At 47.2% G+C, this 15433-nt stretch overlaps 1 protein-coding gene and 1 pseudogene across 3 annotated transcripts in view; both read left to right on the top strand.

Annotated features, from left to right (window-relative positions):
* The first annotated feature begins 1632 nt into the window (after nucleotides 1-1632).
* The window catches only part of Pdzk1 (PDZ domain containing 1), a 29916-nt gene continuing 16115 nt past the window's right edge, over nucleotides 1633-15433 (top strand). The window contains exon 1 of one of the 3 annotated variants that reach the window (XM_004647833.2): nucleotides 1633-1739. The gene's annotated coding sequence lies outside the window, so the exon portion shown is untranslated. Of the gene's footprint in view, nucleotides 1740-1763; nucleotides 1971-15433 lie in introns of those variants that run through there. The other 2 variants (XM_023708099.1, XM_023708098.1) reach the window with 2 other exon arrangements.
* On the top strand, nucleotides 4376-4477 carry LOC111814492 (annotated as a pseudogene).

Raw genomic sequence — 15433 nt, 5'->3', positions numbered from 1 at the left:
CTCTCCTTCCCTCTCCCCCTCCCCCTCTCCTTCCTCCTCACCTTCCCCTTGCTCCTCCCTTCCCTCCCTCTGTCTGTGTCTGTCTGTCTCTCTCTCTGAAGCTTCAATAATAAATTTCACTGACATATTCTTTTTTTAAAAATTAAGATATTAAATTGGAAACCTATAATCCCAGTTATAGTACTCAGGATGCAGAGGAAGGATTGTAAATTCTAGGTTACCCTGAGAAACTTAGTGAGATACCATTTCTAAATAAATAAATAAACTGGGTTGGGGGTAGCTCAATGGTAGAGAACCCCTGGGTTTAATCCTAGTACTAATAAAAAATAAAGAATTATTAACATGCTATATAATTCATGAATTTTAGATGTATAATTTAGTGAATTTTGGTAACAATTGTGTGGCCACACTAAAGATATTACCTAATTCATCTTAAAAACTTCATGCATTGATTTTATTTATTAATGTTACCAATCATCTGGGGTCCGCAGTGAGAAGCCCTTGAGGTCACGGTGGGGGCAATCAGCCCTGCTAAAGGAGGGACACCAACTGAACCCTAAAAGGGTTTTGGGATAGAGAAGCCATTGAATATTTGAGCAGCTACTTTGTAGAACAAATGATCACCAGAAGGAAAATGTAAGGGATATTTTGACTCAATATAAAACAGAAATTTCTAAAAACAGTTGGTATTTATAGGTGATGAGGCTACTCAAAGAATTAAAAATGAAGATTAGGGGTGTAGCTCAGTGGTAAAGAGTTTGCCTGATATGTCTAAAGCCTTAAGTTCAGTCCTTAGCAATGTGAGCGCATGCATGTACACACGTTGAAAAGGAATTAATCTATATCAAACACCTGGGAAGTGTCAGCCTTGGTATTTAAAGTGTCCTGATACTAAATCCAGGTTTTCCCACTCAACTCCAGGAGTCAGGCTGGAGGTGGAGAGGCCAGTGCATAGCCTCAAGGTAGAAGCGGACCTTGTTCCGTCTGACAGTCCTTCAGATGTCAACTTAGACCTGGTGGGCACTGCTCAGGTCAGGCCTGAACTGGGGGCAAAGCCAAGGCCCAGAGACGAGGCCTGGCTGCCCAGGTGGAGGAAAGGCGAGTCTTCCAACCTGGCCCGAGCTTCTCGCCTCACTGCTGCAGCAATCTCTGGCTGTGGTCCAGGTGAGTGAGGAGGGTCTGCGTGGGCCTGTGCGCTTCACAGAGGTCGGCTACTCCTCCTGGCTGGTGGGGGCGCTACCGGGTGCCTTGCACTCCCTGCTGGGCCGAGAGGCTCCTAACATTTATCAGAAGGTGGTAAATGGAAACTGCACAAAGGCGGGAAAGAGAAAAACCAAAGAGGTGAGGGGAGCTCGTGGAAAGAAGAGCATGTGGGCACCCTGAGCCTGGGCTTTGCTGCAGGGCAGCGTGGGTCCGAGCTCCTAGGGCAAGGCAGGAAGGCTGCGTGAGCAGAGGGGCTCTGCTGCTTTTGCGGGTGTACCGCGCTTCTTGCCTTCTTGGGGGGGGGGTGAGCTGGATGGGTTTCTACCCCCAGGAAAGTGGCTCTGGTGACGACCTGTGGCCCTGCCCCAAGGATGGGGAGGTCCTGGCAGGTTGGGGGTTGACTGGATGTGAGCACAGCATCTGCGCCAGGGAGCAAACAGGAAGGCAGAGGCGCCTCCTCCCGCCCGTCCATTCCCTCCTCTGCCTGTCTGGGAACTGCAGACAAGGAACCAGACAGGACAGCCTGGAATTGTCCGGTAGGTGGGCCAGAGGGCTGGGCTGCTGACGGTTTTTCTGATTTTCCAGTTTAGGGTCCAGCCAGTTGGCTGGAAGCAGGACAGAGGTCAGTTGAACTCAGACCACACATCCCTGTTAAACACATCAGCTTTTAAATCAATCTTTGATCAAAGTCCATTGAGTTCCAAGACTAGAGCTCCGGGGAGAGAGAATTCCCAAGTGACAGCCGCTCTAATTCCTTCCAGGCACAGGTAAGAACTGGCTTGTGTCCCCTGACTGAAGGTGCTGTGCCAACTGGGCCTGAACTGTCTTCCTTCTTGCCCGTCCCTGAGTAGCTGGCAGAGGGCACCAGCTGGGCGCTTGGTGGCTGGGGTTAGGGAGGGGCGGGGTTTCCCAGGCATTGAGAAAGGGTCGGAGAGGGTTTCCAGCTCTGCTTCGCTTAAGGATTGGAAAATTGATCCCAGAAAAGTTCCTCAGGGCTGGATGTGCAGCCAGGATAGGGAGACGACAGATTTCACAGCCCCCTAGAATGCTCTCCGACGACTTCCGACTGCGCAGAAGCTTTGGGTATTAGAGGAGACTTTCTCTAGCCCTTCACCCAGCAACCTTGCCACTGGGTAAGGAAACCAAGCATCTGCCCTTGCTGTGTCACGCAGCACCAAGAAGTGAGGAAAAACTGGTGGATTTCTAGGCTGACTGAATTGTAAAACATAGTTCCCCAGGCTCTTCCTTTTGAAGTTGCTAAATCTCTGGGCGGCTTGTTCCTTTGAAGTTCTCCCAGCTGATTCAGATGTGCAGGCAGGTTTGGGAAAACCTAGTAACTAATTCCCTAGGCAGATGTGTCCAGAGACTTCAGCTTGCGGTTTGCCTCAGGGCCCCCAGCTGTGAAGACTCCTGGCTGGACTTGGCTTCTATGCAAGAGAAACTGCTCCTGGTTTTCTAAAATTCCTGCACTACGGTATTGATTCTCTGTGTCCCGTATCCAAAAGTCCCAGGGCCTTGATTGCCTCAGGTTGTAGTAGCCCAGTCACGTGGGACTCCTTTCCCACACAAAGAACTCGGGGATGTGGTGGGTTATATTTAGGTAAATTGCTTTTTCTTTGACTTTTTTATGTTCTGGGCACCATAAAATAGGAAGCTGTTAACAATAATGTCTGATGTTTGTAGACTCCAACCCAGGTGGCTTCTCATCTGGGGAAAAGAACATGGTTCTGCAATACAAATAACTAGGGTTTAATTCGGCTGCTTGTAACAGGCCATTAGGTAAGTTGCTTAGCCAACTGGCACCTCGGATTTGTCATCTGTCAGACAAAAGCCTATCACCTTTCCCCCAGGGTTCTGAAAATGAGATTATAAATATGAATGTGCATGGAGTGATTAAAAGCACAAGTGTAAAATGCTTATATTTGAGTCCCTGCAGAATAATGGGAAGAAATGCCACTGCAGTCTGTCAAAGACCCTGTCGCAGCCTTCTATCCCACTGAACCTCTGTGTGCTTGTGACCATCTAGCAGTTGAGGCGGGGCAGTCACTAACATCCTTTCCAAACTACCAAGTATAAGGTGGATCCTGGTGCTTTGCCGTCAGCCTTCTTGTCTATGACCGCAAATGTCCCTTCTCTAGGAAGGACTTTTACCCCAACGCCACCTCTGTTACTTGTGACACTGGAAAACATCATCTTTGTCACCTTTGAAAGATATTAGATTTTTAATATTTATTTTTGATAGACTCTTGCTATGTAGTTTAGGTTGATCTTGAACTCATACAGCCCAGGCTGGCCTCAAACACTGACATGCCTGCCTCAGCCTCCCAAGTGCTGGGATTACAGGTATGTGCCATTATGCCTGGCTTTGGTGGATGTTAAACTTTAAGGTCCTGGAGTCTTAGCCTTCCTTTGTGTTATCTGTTGTATTGCCAGCTTTTAGGACAGTGCCGGACACAGAATCTTAGACATTTGGATAAATAGAGGTTCGTGTGGTGAGGAAGGAGCTGGAGAGCTAGAAACTAGTTGTTTTGACAAACTGTTCTTCAAAAGAGGTGGAGGATCTCTGATACCCATTGGGCAGTTGAAGTCCAGAGTCTGATACTATGGATGTACTTCTTTGGTCATAACTTGGTTAAATACTTCTAGATTTGTTGCATGGAAATTTGACTGGACTGCAAGATAGAGCTAGACATGTTGGTTTCTTCAAGATCTTAGCAGATCCTTCCTTTGGTCCCTTTTTAGGGGCTGACCAGTTTCTTGACCTCTGCCTGGTAGATTTCATAAATAAGTAAGAGAATAGCATTGGAGTTGGAGACCTGCATTCCCAAGACGTTAGACGTTAGGTCTAACGTCCTCAGCTTCCATTTCTTTATTAAGTGAGCACAAGAGAATCTAATTTTTACCATTCTTAGGGTTAAATGGGAAAAAGCACATGATGCTTTGTAATATTTTAAGTGCTACTACTATGGTGCTCTTCAGTGTTACTGTTATGACCTTCAGATGCTTTGTGATATGGATGACCCCAGGGAATGAAGAAGCTCTGGTGGGACCCCAGGGAATGAAGAGGCAAGGACTTTGATAATAGTAAAGATGACCTCTTCAGTACTGATGACAACTGATGATGGCTGATGATCAGCTTCTGAGGCTTCAAGCCTTGGTAGAAAAAGATACCATCCCTTCTCGGCCTTTTGGCTAAGACAAAGTGTAGTATCTGTTGTTATCAAAAAAATTGATACCTATATCCATGCAGTTCAGTAGAACCATGGAAACACAAAGCTAAGCAACCCAGAAAGGCCCATGACTCTCTCACCCTCTGTACCTAGTACGTTCTTGGTGTGTGAGAATCAGACGGGGGCTGTGGTGCTTACTCTTAAGGTCCAGGATTTTTTTCTCTTTGTGGTGCTAGGGGTCAAACCCAGGACTTCATGCATACCAGGCGAGCACTGTACCACTGAGCTCCATCCCCAAAGGAACTATCTTGATGGGAACACCAGGACATTAATATTGAAGCTTCTCTGCAATCTGTAGGACTGGGTGCAAAAGTGCTTCACAGCCTAACTCAATCTACTTCTTCTCTTCAGCCTATGTACAAGCTCTGGTCTTTCTCAGCCATTCGCCGCTCCATGGAGATACCTTATGATATTCTCGAGTACTTGGGTCCTCCCTGAATACTTCCTCTTCCCAGTATGACTGCATGTTCCCTTAACACATGTGTCCTTGTTGCTGGGAAGTAGGGCAGATGGTGGCAGGGGTTCAGACCTAGCTGAGTTTGAACCTGGTCTCTCCTTATCCAACCAACCATGTGAAATTAACCTAACTTTACAGTCCTTTTCTTTGTAAAATGACCCATTAGGTATAACTTAGGACTCATAAAAAGTGCGCTGGTCCCTGAAGACTAATGAGAGCTCAACAAATGCACAAAATTGCTAAAAGCACTTACAACATTCCAGCATCCACACCATTATTCACTCCACACCATCTGTACACCTTCTGATCAGACTCTGGGTTCTCTGAAGGCACATTAGTGTCTACCTGGGCTGAGCAGATACCCACCCCACTCTCGATACTAAGTATTGGCGACATAAATGATGTTTATAATTTAAAAGATGGAGTTCTATTTTCATACTGTGGTAGTCAGGGAAGAAGTTGTGTATAAACTAAAATTTGAACTCTGCCTTGAAAATAGGTCTTAAATTCATTCACATACTATACTATATGCAGTCAGTAGTGTCAAGAGGAAAAAAAAAAAAGTGTCAGGAGGGTTTTTCAGTCAGAGCATGCGGCGTGGGCAGAGGGCAAGTGGTGGAGAGATCAGCATCTGACCAGTTCAGTGCCTTCCCACTAGCAGAGAAGCTGGGTTTTGGTGAGCCCCAGTGCCTGAGCAAGGAGTCTGGGCTGTTTTATGTCTTGAATGATATTTTGGAGACTGACGTGTCAGGAAGTTTGTCTTCAGACAGCAACTGGGAGACCCTGGGAGCAGGAGGGCTCTTAGAGAAGCTAAACATGAAGAAAAGAGCGAGAGGATGCAGTGCAAGGGCATGTGAAGCAAGGTGCTGAGCAGGGAGAGCCTGCGTGCCCAGGCGGTCAGAAGCAGGTTTGGCGGCCTGAGGATGTCCTTCCCCATGGCTGCCTCTGCTTCCGCACAACACGGATCAGACCTTTGCAACCTCCACAGCGCCCAGACATGCAATGAAAGCATGAGAGGCCTTGAACTCCAGGCCGAGCTGTACCTTACAGGACAAAATGTGGTTTATGGCGGCTGGGGTGGGAGCGCACTTGGTGCTAAGAGGCCAAATGAACTTTGAGATAAACAAATTCTATTCCTCATCATAAAAGAGAAATAAAAATTACTCACTGCCCCTATGATCACTCTAGATGATATATTTTCCTGAGACAGGGTCTCACTATGTAGTTGAGGCTGACCTTGAACTCACTATGTAGCCCAGACTGGCCTCAAACTCTGTGATCCTCCTGCCTCAGCCTCCTGAGTGCTGGGATTACAGGCATAGACCGTTACACCTAGCCCACTCTAGATAATTCTTAATGAAATGTATTTGTTAATTTTGCACATTTGAAATCCATCCCTGGCTAAAACAAAACAGTAACTCTCACAATAGGGAGTTACAGTTAGCAGATACATATTTTGATATAATTATTACTATATACTTCAGTATTAGAATTTCCACAGGTATTGCTTTTTAAAGGGGTTGGGCTTAAATATATTTGCATCATAATTATAGGATTTGCTCTTGGAAAAATAGTTTTGAAGAAGGATGAAATTATATCACCTTTATTTCTTCCTTGCTAGAGTCAAATGTCAGTACCAGGGACGACACAGTAGGGTCTGGGGGAGGAGGATGGACAGATGCACACTAGTGTGTGCTGGCAGAGTAAATAGCACAAAGTCTCTGAAGGGGCCAGTGAGGTGGCGCATGCCTGTAATTCCAGCACTCAGGAGGCTGAGGCAGGAGGATCATAGTGAGTTCGAGCCCGGCCTGGGCTACGAAGTCAGCGCGAGGCCAGCATGAACGGCTAGGAGACATGTCTAAAAAAAAAAAAAGCCTCTGAAAAAGATGGATGTGGCTGGCATAGCATGGAACAGAGTGTGATGTCCTTGGGCTTTGCCTGTAGGGAGTTCTATGCCAGTTCACAGCTGTGGATATAGCATTGCTTATTCACTACCAACCGAATTCCAACAGAAGTCTAGTGACTTTTTTGTCTTTCTCATTACACAGAAGCAGGCAAATGCTGGCACAACTGCATTCCCCCAAAAGGGCACACTACAAATACATCTGGTAAAATTCCTGGGAATATGGCTTTCTCCTGGCTGAAGTTCCAAGTGTCTTAGACCAACATGGAGCTCCGTGGTAAGGGAAGGTCTAGTTGAATGTTACCAGGGGAACCTCGGGTCGCAGTGGTTACATCCGGGTATTCAATAAATAGCACCCAGGCACGGCTGCAGTGAGGAGTCCCCTAGCCCACTTGGAAAATTTACTTGGCAGATTTAGTAAAAGCACTTGGTGGCTTAGGTGCTGCTAACCTGAGTGCCTTGTGGGGAGGCGCTGTCTTCTTTGTAGTGTTACTCCAGGTGCATGACTGATTCACAGTTCCTGTTAGCTGGGTGTGGAGGCCCAAGCCTGTATCCCTAGCACTCTGGGCAGCTGAGGCAAAAGGATCAAAAATTCAATCCCAGCCTGGTTAATTAAAGTGACTTCAGCAAGACCTGGTCTCAAAAAAAAGGAAAAGAAAAAAAAGATAAGGGGCTTGGTGGGGATGTAGCTCAGTGTGAAGGCCTTAGCCTCTTTTGGGTCTGGTGGTAGGCACGGCTCTTGGCCCTGACTCATCACTGTCCTCCTCTGTTTTTCTGCTGCCAGGTAGAGTGCATGTTTTGCCCACATTGTTTCTCTGATCTTTTGAAAATTCAGTGCTGCTGAGAAGACCTGATGCCTAGGTACCCCGGAACCGTGTTGCCCACAGGGGTCTCTATATAGGACAACGCTTTCCTCATCCTAGTATCCCCCTTCCTACCGGTTCCTCAGTCCCTGCTGCTCACTTCGGTTACAGCTCAGCGCCTGCAGGTGGTAGGATGTGCTGGTCAGCTCTGTCCTGAGGTCACTGGTGTTTGCTCCCTGGATGTTTGCATCTCCTTGAGCCACAGAATTTGGTTTTATTCTGCAATTCCCTAGCTTTCAGATTTACGTGGTACTTCTGGATCTGAAGAAATCTAAGCTCCTTATTTGAGTTTTGCTTTACTGGAGAGAAAAGTCTTTAGCCCTGATGTTTCAGCAGCTAAAATTAACTTTGCACAGATGGTCAAAAGTGAGCACACAGAGTCCTGGCCTGGAAATCAAGGTGCCTGCTATATTTTCTAGTCCACATTCTCCTCTGCTTCAAAAAGAAGTCACAAGCTCTGCTGAAATACTCCATGGAAAGTGACAGTCCTGCCATTGCATCAGAAGTCCCATGGGGGTGGTGGCAGGCAGGGAGATGACTGACGTGGTGTGGGCTTTGTGCTTCAGATCCTGTGTGTGGTGCGTTCAGTCTCGAGTCAAAGTGCGCTTTCTGGCATAGGTGGGCTTCAACAGTTCACAAGGAAGGGGCTCTCCAGCATGGTGAGAAGCTGGGATTAAAAGTAGGCAGGTGGCACACAGGTGTAATCCCAGTGCTCTGGGAGGCTGGGGCGGCAGAATTGCAAGTTTGAGCTTAGAGTGGGCAAATTAGATCCTGTCTCAAAAGACTCCTTAGTGCCAAACCAAGAAACAGAACACATCCCTCAAGATAAAACCCCCACCAATCCTAGATCTAGCTTTCAAACCTTTGTCCTTTCCAGTGTACTTTACCCAGAGCAGAATGGTTCAGGAAGATGGAAGTAAAAAAGCAAACTTTCTTCACATCAGCCACACACAGATGCTGGGGGTTGACACAGAAGACGTCATCTTGAAAGATCTTTAGACCAAGTAGTTCCCAGTGTTGAAAGGGTCTCCTCAGTTTCTCCTCTTCCTTATCTCAAATACATCCTGAAATACAGCAGTTCATGTCCCTGCTCTTCTGGCTTCTCTTTCCTACGATGGCCCATGTTTACCATTTCTGCTCTGGGTTCATTATACATTTAGAAATCTTCCCCTCTCATCTTCTGTCTTTTACACTTGTCACACCTCAGTTTAAAGTAAAAACTCCTGCTTCTCCCCACCCCCAACGGCAGGCATAGAACCCAGGGCCTCCGTATGCTAAGTAAATGCTCTGGCACTGAACATTACTCTCAGCCTTTCTAGTCTTGATGTATAAATAGATATAATTTTTAAACATCAGTGTCCTTACAGGTTTGTCCAATGTCTCGGGTCCTGGTAGTGGCCTAGCTCTGTAGCTGTGGGAAATCTTTTTTTTAGTGATTATAACCTCCCACCCCAGGGACTTTGTTCTGTTCTGGTATACACAGTATTTCTTTAAAAGTGTGAAAAAAAAATGTCATTTTTAAGAAGATGGGTATGTTTTCCATAAAGGTAGGTTTCCAGAGTTCCCTGAGGAACCCGCGGATCTGACACGCTGGCCTTCCCTTCCCTGCGGCAGACAGAGCTGTCTGTCTGCGCTGAGTAGCAGCCGGCCACGCTTCCTTCCTGGCCACCTCCACAGATTTCTCCAGCTCACCCCAGTGGGAATGCATTTGGCTGACACTCTTGCTCCATCTTTTCAATGTTCTGATTTTCTGCTTTTTCAACTGCTTCTCAGGAGAGACAAGAATCAAAGGAAGGAGGGCTTGGGGATGTAGCTCGGTGGTAGGGTGCTCACCTAGCATGCATGGGGTCTTGGATTCCTACGTTTAATCCCCAGCACTGAAAAAAAATCGCATTGGCTACTCTTACCTCATTTCTTCCCTACTTCTTTACTGCCCCAGCAGTAGAGACGTTTCATCTCACTGAGTTAACCCCACTTCCTGTGTTTTCCACACTGGCCCTTGACATGCACATGTACAGTTTTCTTAATGTTAAAACTGCAAGCATCCATCAGCTCCTTTCCTTCCCATCTCTGTTCTCCCGGCTCTCATTTGCCTGTCCAAGACGTATCTTGTATGTATTCTTTGCCTCTTTTACTCACTGTCCACTAACTGCTTAGTCTGTATCTGGGATGCCAGGGCAACCTCTTCTGAGCTCTGGGCGAAGCTCTGCCATGACCTTTGACTAAACCCATCCCAAGCTGACCTTGTGCCTCCTTCCTCAAGACTACATCATTGGGGCCAGGGAGATAGCTCAGTAGAATAAGTGCTTGCCTGGCAAGCGCAAAGGCCTGAGTTCAATGCCTGGTTCTGCCAAAAAAAAAAAAAAAAAAAAAAAAAAAAGACTGCACCATCCTTCAATGGTATCTTTCCTGTGCCGGTCACCAAGGTATGGACTTGGCTTCCTTTGTCCCCTTCTGTGTCCAGGACCCAGCCTGAGTGGGAAGCATTACTCAGAAGGTGCTAGGGCTGTCCAGGACCATACCACAGACCAGGCAGCATAACCATCGGAATTATCCCTGATGTTCTAGAGGTTCAAAGTCCAAGAGCAAGATGTCAGCAGCTTTGCTTCCCTTGAGGTCTCTGTTTGACCTGCAGATGGTGGCCTCTGTGTTCTCACAGGTCGGGGCCTTTTCTCTGTGTGCATCTCTTCCTTTTTTTGTATAAAGATACTGGGTCTAGGGCTTAGCAGCACAGTGCCTGCCTGGCAAATGCAAAGTCCTAAATTTAATTTCTAGCACCCTCCCCAAAAACCTCCCCTGCCAACAAGAAAAGCAAAAAATGAGGTCTGTTAGATTAGAGTTGCATCTTCAGCCTCATTTAACCTTAATGACCACTTGAAAGGCCCTGTCTCTGAATATGGTCACATTAGTGATTAGAGCCTCCAGAGATGAGCTTATGGGAAGAATTCAGTCCACGCTAGGAAGAAAGCCCAGGCCTGGAAGGCAGGAAAAGTACCATTGGGTTTGGAGAAAAAAATTGAGCTAAATTCAGAGAAAGTTATAAAACTTTCCCACGTGGAGAAGCAGACAGAGTAAGTAGGTGGCCACAGAACTAAAAGAGTTTTGCAACCCTGGGTCTGAGAGCAACCCAAGGCACAGCTGTGTTCCCTTTGCTCGCTGTCTCAGAAGCCTCTGAGTAGCTCTGCTGCCTCATGCGGCAGAGCGCCCTTCCTCCACGAAGCTGCCTGTTAGGGATGGTGCCCGGAACTAGGACAGGGAGGGGATCGTGTGGGCCCTGCTGTGGACCAGATGCCCTCCTGGGGAGCAGCCCTGGTCCGTGTAGTTGGGACATCTGTGTTTTTGCACCTGTTGCATCTGACGCTATCCTGGCATGGAGAAATCTGAAGGAATGCGATTTAAGAGTTTACTCTGTCACCTAATTCTCTTTGCGGATCCTCCGCCCTTGTCACCTTTCATCCTACTTTCACAGCTTCTAGGCTGGGTCAAGGCCTTTCTGATGTGTGACGATCTTTACTACAGCCTCTTTCTTGCCTGGCCGCTGCCCAGAGCATCTTTGCTTCAGTTTACCCCACCAAACGTTCTGGGAGCACAACTCTTATTTCCCTGCTTAAAAGCCTTGACCAACTACAGCCGGATCCCTCTGGCTGGCAGTTGAGCCCTTAACAGTCGACTTGTCACCCACAGCTTCCCTTGTTGGGTGTCCTTCAATCACATCAGATTTTTCATTTTATTTATTTATTTATTTTCCTGTACCCAATGGTCTCTTCCTACTTCTCTTCTGTTGAAATCTGATCCATCTGTTGTTCAGGTCTGAGTTAAGTCTGACTTAGTTTAGGAAGCTTCCCTTAATTTTTCTCTGCTATAGTTTACAGCATTTATGGTAGTGATTTTTGTTCTAAAACTCTTCCTTAATCTGATACAACTATAAAGTTCCTTGAGAATGGGTATTTTGCTATTTTACTTCCTGCTGTCAAACACTTAACAGTATAGGGCAAACTCCTGTGGCAGTGGACAAATGAAATCAGTCATCGGCTCACTGCTTGATGGAGAATTGAAGGAACCACGTGTGTGACCCTAAAAGGGCTTCACCTGTCCTAGCATGGTACTTGAAGAGGCAACCAGTGGGGAAGGAAGCAAGGAGCTGAAGTAAAGCTGGCACTTGCCATTGTTACTTGGGGGTTCTCAGGGTGACTGGTAGAGTCACAGGGAACTGTGGGTCCTTGGACTTGAATGGAGCTGGGGATTTCACCAAGGGTGGTGGAGGAAGAGGACGGCATCAGTGTTTGAAAGGCTTGGGTAGTAGGACCTCCTCCAGAACTCAGAAGTTAAAGGTCGTTTTCATCTGCCTGGTTGTACATTTGCCTGGCTCCAAATTAGAACTTGGGGAGGGAGGCACCAAGGGACTCTTCTAGCCACTGAGTAAAGGGGAACTCAGGGTGGCTGTTAATAGTCCATCCAACCTTGACATTCTTCTGTGACCTAGAGGGCTTGTCCCAAGACTGAGGGAAGGGAAGACGAGTCAGGGTAGAGCCGCACGATTTGAGGCACTGTTTCTTTGCTCAAGTTTAGGTTTTCAGCCAAGAGATTCTGTTAGAAGATCTGAGGTGGGCCAAAGTATTTTTTAACGTCTAGAAGTGATTGATGGGAAACTAGAACTGAGAACCAAATGTGTGAGCATTAAGAGCTAATGTATCAAACCTGACAGTGGGGGAGATAGCTCAGTAGAATAAGCACCTGCCTGGCAAGCACAGGGTCCTGAGTTCAATCCCCAGTAGCTCAAACAAACAACCAAACAAACCTGACAGTGGGAGCAGTCAAATGAGATTCACTACTGCTAGCACCACCTAATGGTTTATACCTGTGGTGGCAGGCTTGCGTTGCAGCAGGCTATTGGTACCGCTGAAGGCTCTGCAAGGTTCACCATCCCTGCGCTATTCTGTTCCAACCAAGTGTGTCTGTTTACCCGGATCTGGCTGTGCTGTAGGGCACGGATGGACACCTCCCGGGATTGAAGAGCGAAGGCACATCCTGTAGTCCTGGTTGACTTCACTTCTCCAGGTGTTGCCATTTCTTTTCCTTCCTTGGAAGAAGAATTTGCCTTCCCCTGGCCTGTGTTTTTCTCTGGTTCTAGAAGCTCCAACATTTCCTTTTAAAATAATACCTTGTGGCTAGAGTTAGGAGTAAAGCACAGGCCTAAGGCACAGATTGGCCCCCTGGCCTGTCAAAACAAAATCAAAGCAAAACACCTACAACGAAAAACAACAAAAAATAGTACTTGTAACCTCACAGGAGACGTATGAATAACCTAATCCTAACCCTTTCCTTTCAAGCAGGAAATGTTTCAGGGAACTCTCTGTTCCATGTTTGTGGTTGGGAAATGGCTTTGTATAACTGTCAGGTTTCCAAGGACCTTGAGGCTCAAATACTTTTTTAGAAGAACATGGATCCCACCTCCACCACCTCTGGCCTCTTTCCTGTCTGGGTATAGTTTTAATTTGATTGGTTGATTGAGATAGGGTCTTGCTATATAGTGCAGACTGGCCTTGAATTCTCTACAGAGCCCAAGCTGGCCTCAGACTTGCAATGATTTCCTGCCTTGGACTCCTGAGTGCCAGGATTACAGGCGTATGCCATCAAGCCCAGTTTGCCTGGTTAGGCTTCTGAGGGTTAACATTTTGTAACACAACATGTCACATACGACACTGCCCTACATGGGGGCCCTTTTGGCCAGGGAAACCTACAGGGCAAGCTACTGCACTACAAGCCCCACAGATACGGGCTGAAGTGAAGTCTTGCCCTTACTCCTGCATGCTCTGCTGAGGAAAACCCTGCTGGTCGTAGCTCACACCCACAAGAGGGGAAGGTGAGACTTCCTCCTGGCCATGACCAGTGAAGCTGACCCCTTCTGGCTGTTTGGATCTCAGTTATGATTTCCTTGGCACTGCTCCCAGAGGTGGTGTTGAGGGCGGGTGTGGATGAAGGATCACGTGCCACTCCGTGGGGGTGGAAGGCTGGGAGCCGAGACACCTTGGCCTGCCTTGGGCTTGGAAGAAGTCCCCTGGGTCTCACCAGCCATTTTTTTTTTTTCCTGCAGAAAAAGCCTCATGGCTTTAATTTTTTCTACACTGACTATATCACGAGGTAGATCCTATCCACTCTGTGGGTATCATCTAATATTTCTAACTTCGAAAGTATATTTAGGGCTGGTGAGATAGCTCAGCAGACTAAGCACCTGGTTAAACAAGTGCAGGGACCAGGGTTTGATTCCTGGCACCACATGCCAAGCTGGCCCCACCTCCGGCCATACTGAGCTAGCTGGCTTCTGAGACTGGGTGTGGCAGCATCGCCTGTAATCTCAGCACTGGGGAAGCTGAGACATGAGGATCACTATGAGTCTGAGCTGTGTAGGGAGACCCTGTAGCAAATATATTTTTAAAAAGTGTATTTAATTTTCTGTACTATGGTGTATTCCTTTCCCTGATAGCAATAATCTAACACTTTTGGAATAAAGTGGAAGGTGGGGTTAACACAATTAATAATTCAGATTGATGAGGAACACATCTCCTTGGCTCCCACCTCTGAGCCTGTGCTCCCTGCCAGCTGGTGCTTTGCTGTGGCTCCCACAGACAAGCGACCTTGTGACCAAGCACTGACTCCCCCTCCCAGAGCTGAGAAAAGTTACAGTTTTCTTTCTTTCATTTCTAGTACAGTATTTTGGCCTTCTGAATTGGGAATTAAAGCCTGCTGAAGATTTAATGGACTACACCTTTGGGTGGTTGCTAGCTTGGGTACTGTAGAAACCCAGGTCTTCACTGGGTAGCTAGGTATCTCCCATAGAGGCCTGATGCCCAGATCTCCTCAGGCAGCAGCAGATGGGGTGGGGAAGCGAAGAAGGAAAACACGTCCTAAATAGAGGGCTTCCTGGTTAAACCTGCATTCGAATGCCAGAGCAGGCGTGCAGACTTGCTAACGCGAGGATCACAGCCCTGACTTAGAGGCCAGTGTAACAGCAAAGTGTGGACTGGATCAAGCAAGGACTAGAGGTAGGCCAGAGCCTGCCCTCGAGGCTCCTGGAAGAATCATCTCTTTCTAACATAGCAATGGAAATAAATATTTTTGGGCTCTAGAGCACCGTGTAAGAACAGGCATTTGGGGTGCTGGTTAGCTTTCTCCATCAGTTCACGTGTTACGGTTTCATCAGTTTGGTCTGGGCATCTATCCATCTATGGACGCTGGTGTTAAGCCTCTAGTGCAGTGAGGGCGAACCTTTCAGAATGAGTGCTCACTTTGCAATCCAAAGCCCACTTATTGGGCCGGCCAAATAGCTCAGCGGATTAAAGTGCCTGCAAGCAAATGCAGGGGCCAAGGGTTTGATCCCCAGGCCTGCTGTGCTGGCCCTGCCCCTGTGGTACGCTGAGATGGCAATTGAGACTGGGCGTGGTGGCACACACCTGTAATCCCAGCTCTTGGGAGGCCGTAAACAGGAGTATCACTATGAGTCCAATCTAGTAATGAGACCCTGAACACCCTGTAGACCCTTCCCTAAAATTAAAAAAAAAAAAGCTCACTTATTTATTGTGAAGTGCCAACACTTAACCTGACAATAATTAAACCCAATACTGAGGTTTTAATATAGAAAAAAAACCCCTCATACATTAACATCTTTTGCCTTAAACATAACCTATGTGCCATAGGTTCGCCACTACTGCGCTAGTGGCTGAGCTGTGGGGAGGAGGAGACAGATGGCAGGAGACAGTCAGGGCTCGAAGCAGCAGCT

The sequence above is a fragment of the Octodon degus genome, unplaced genomic scaffold (genome assembly GCF_000260255.1).
Source record: "Octodon degus isolate 3935 unplaced genomic scaffold, OctDeg1.0 scaffold00331, whole genome shotgun sequence".
NCBI lineage: Eukaryota > Metazoa > Chordata > Mammalia > Rodentia > Octodontidae > Octodon > Octodon degus.
Note: the sequence above shows the minus strand (reverse complement) of the source record. Positions and strands in the feature narration are given on the sequence as shown.